Genomic DNA, 3,687 nt, shown 5'->3' on the forward strand with positions numbered 1-3,687 from the left:
GACAGGGCCCCCTCGCCACCTCAACCTGGGCAGACTGTCCTCAGTGCGCCCCAAACGAGTTGCTTCGCTCTGGCGGGGCCCGGCCCTCATACACTCAGAGCAAAGGGTCAGCGGCGATCTCGGCTACCCACACACCCATCTCGAAACACGGACCAAGGAGTTTTTGAGATAACCACGCTCCATTCATTTGCATATAACTGATGGAAATGTTGCATTTTGAAATAAAAGTGCCCTGAAATGAAAAAGTCGGGTGCATTTCCTCTGCCGGCTGTGCGCCGCGACTGGCTCGGGGGCGAAGGTGACCGGCGGCTCTGGCCTCTGGCTTTATAGCGCCCTTCCCTCCGCTTCCCGGGGCCACAGACACAGTTTACCCGTCTTTTGAAAACTTATTTGAAAAACGTATTTATTTAATGATATTTATTAATTTCGAAATTTATATTTAAATTTATTTATATGTTTATTTTGGCTCATTTATCTATTTCAGGATATATTTCATAGACATTTATTTATTTCCTAGGCACATTATTTATTTACTTATTTATTCTTTTTTTTTTATTATTGACTATGTCAAATGTCATTCCATAGGTGTTGTTTCAGCCTTCTTCCAGTACAGACTGTAGTTCTGTCAGCTCATGTAAGGGAATGTCACCACCTGCTAGTGTAGCTAGTAGTGCATCTCACATTTGTTGATTGTTTTCTACAAATCTTCTGCGGATTGAACAACAGTGCCTTTCATGTATTTGTTGTGGTGACAATTTGTAAAACCTAACATTTTTATGTAAAATTAAAATACATGTTTATGTTTAAGTTATGCATATTTGCAAATCACTTGATTTTTTGTGGATATTTGTGGATAGTGAGATGTTTGTGTATCATAATACACGTTTGTTGATTGTTTTCTGTGTCTTACAAATATTAAAGTCCAATAAAAACTTCCATTGAACAGATCCTATGAGCTTTATTATGGTCATTTAAACATACACATGTATCCAAAGACTAGTGACCTGTGCTCAATGTGATGAGTTACAGCAATGAAACTAAACTCTGGACTAAACCCATGGCCCATCCGGGCCAAACTGGACTAAAACTCAGGTGCATAACAACAGAATATAACCTAGAACAAATGCCAAGTGGCTTTAAAATTCAACAAATCAAACACAATGATTTGTTCTTTTTTCCTAACGCCCAAATGTGTAACTCCTGATCTTGGTCCTTACATTCTTAAATACCATTTTAAGGAAGACGTGTCAAACTTTTTTCCTCCCTCCCTGTATAATGTATGCGTGCCCGGCATCTTTGAGGATTCGTGCATATACGTACACATTCGGGACTCAATGTGCAGTAGCTTTCAATATGAGAGGGACTTGGGCTTTTTGCTTCGTTCAATCTACTAACATTCTGATGGACTTCCGAGGAATCTTGCATGTTTCAACATGTATGAATGTGCAATATTTATTTCAAGTAAAATACCTGCCTGCGCATAAATGAAGCTGTTTTGTTAAAATTTTGTAATATAATGTGACATCTGAGAATAGTTAGCAGTTAACCAAATTAAACACAAAAAAATGCTGATGTAAAAATGTTTTGATTTTTCTTCCCCAATTAGGAGTTCCCCAAGGAGAACATCAAAAGTGGGACTCGTGGGACAATCAGAGGAGGTTTCGGAAAGTGTTAATCACACAGATTCACTGCACTGTGATATCAAATTTCGGTGCGGCCGCAACCGAATATTTCATATGTTTTCATATTTCCTGCCCATGCCCACATGTTTTTAACAAAAGGCGTGGCTTAAAGCTGAATTGTTCTGGCCCTTTAGACAGCTGAGGGGAATTGCAGCAAAATGTCCTTTCCCATCAAGGGTTGCAGTTCCAACACAAGGCGGCAGGAACCCAGGCCTTTTGAGGGATTTCGGCGCAGTTGGGGCAGGGATGCTTTCATTAGATAATCCCTCCTTAGAGGAGAAGGTGGCTCTTTGTGAGGCTTGGACCAGCAACATTAAAGAAAAGGTCACTCAGGAAATGATTGAGTGCTTCAAAAAGGCCTGTGAAGTGTCTGAATTGGGGGGAGAGACGAGCATTAAAAGATCCTCATATTTTGTCTCATTACTTTTCTATTTTCTTCCTAAATTTGGTACTTGCTGGGGAGTTATAAGGGAATTCATTTTGACCCACAACAACATTGTAATTAGGCTAAGGAGGCTGCAATCTCTCCTATTTGGGAGATAACCCGCCGGAGCACGGTGCCAACAGCGCCCCATGCGGGAATCGAACCCAGGACCTTCTTGCTGTGAGGCAACAGTGCAATGCACTGCAAAGGGTGTTATTAGTCAAGTCAAATCAAGTCACACTCTCTTTATAAACCACATTTCATATCAGGGCAACACAATGCACTTTACAAAGAAATACAATCAAAAAATAACAGTTGTCAGCTGGTCATTTCAAAAGAATGCCCCTGAAACAACAGCAACAACAAAAGCAGCAGCATCAACAACAAAAACAGCAACAAAAGCAACTACAACCGCCGTAACAACAGCAGCAGCAGCCACAGAACCAACAACAACAGCAGCAGAAACAACAAAAACAACAGCAAAAACAACTACAACAGCAGCAACCAAAGAAATAACAGCAGCAGCAACAACAACAACAACAGCCTCAAAAACAGCAGCAACTACAACGGAAACAACAAATGAAACAGCAGCACAGAAACAACCGAAACACCAACAGAAAAAGCAGCAACAACTACAGTAGAAACAACAGAAACAGCAGCAAAAACAACAGCAGCAGCAAATGAGACAACAACAGAAACAACAACAGCAGAAGCAACAGAAACGCGCTAGCCACGCCAAAGTCCACCTTCCCAAATCCGAAAAAAGGTCAGGCGAGGGTCTAAGCCAGGAAATAGTAAGGATATCACAGACTGAACAATCCAAAATTCCTAATCCCAAATCACGTAGGTTTGAGAGACGATTCACCAAAGTAACGCACACACAAAAACGTCACCAGCAACAGAAACAACAAGAGCAGCAGCGGCAACCGCGGCATCAGGCAGAAACAATAGCAACAACAGACACAGCAGCAGACAACAGAAACAACAATAGAAACAGCAGCAGAAAATGTCTGCGCAATCACAAGAACAGTCAGTGTGGAAAAAAACAGCTCTCAGAGCATACAGAGCACACACACACACACACACACACACACACACACACACACACACACACACACACACACACCCCAACAAAAGCAACAACAAAAGCAACTACGACAGTAGCAACAACAGAAACAACAACAGTAGCAGCAACAAAGACAACAGCAAAAACCTGTTACCAGCAGCTGTTATCAGCAACAGAAACAACAACAACAGCAACAACAGCAGCAGCAGCATTAACAGGGTTGGGCCTCTCTCAGGTCCCTCAGTAGGGTGTTCCATTTACTTGGGGCATAGATACAGAAGGCAGCCTCCCCTGCTCTAGAGTTGGTACGAGGAAAAGTTAAAAAAAACCCTGCCTGTGGACCTGAAAGTTCTTGCTGGTTCGTGAATAATTTGCATCTATTTTATATAGTGAGGTGCAGGCCATTTATAGTTTTATATACAAGTAGCAGAATCTTAAAATCAATTCTTGTTTAAACAGGAAGCCAATGTAGAGACCAAAGAACAGGTGTGATGTGTTCAAACTTTTTTGTGCCA

This window comes from Zeus faber, assembly GCF_960531495.2.
Source record: "Zeus faber genome assembly, chromosome: 5".
NCBI classification, from domain to species: Eukaryota; Metazoa; Chordata; class Actinopteri; order Zeiformes; family Zeidae; genus Zeus; species Zeus faber.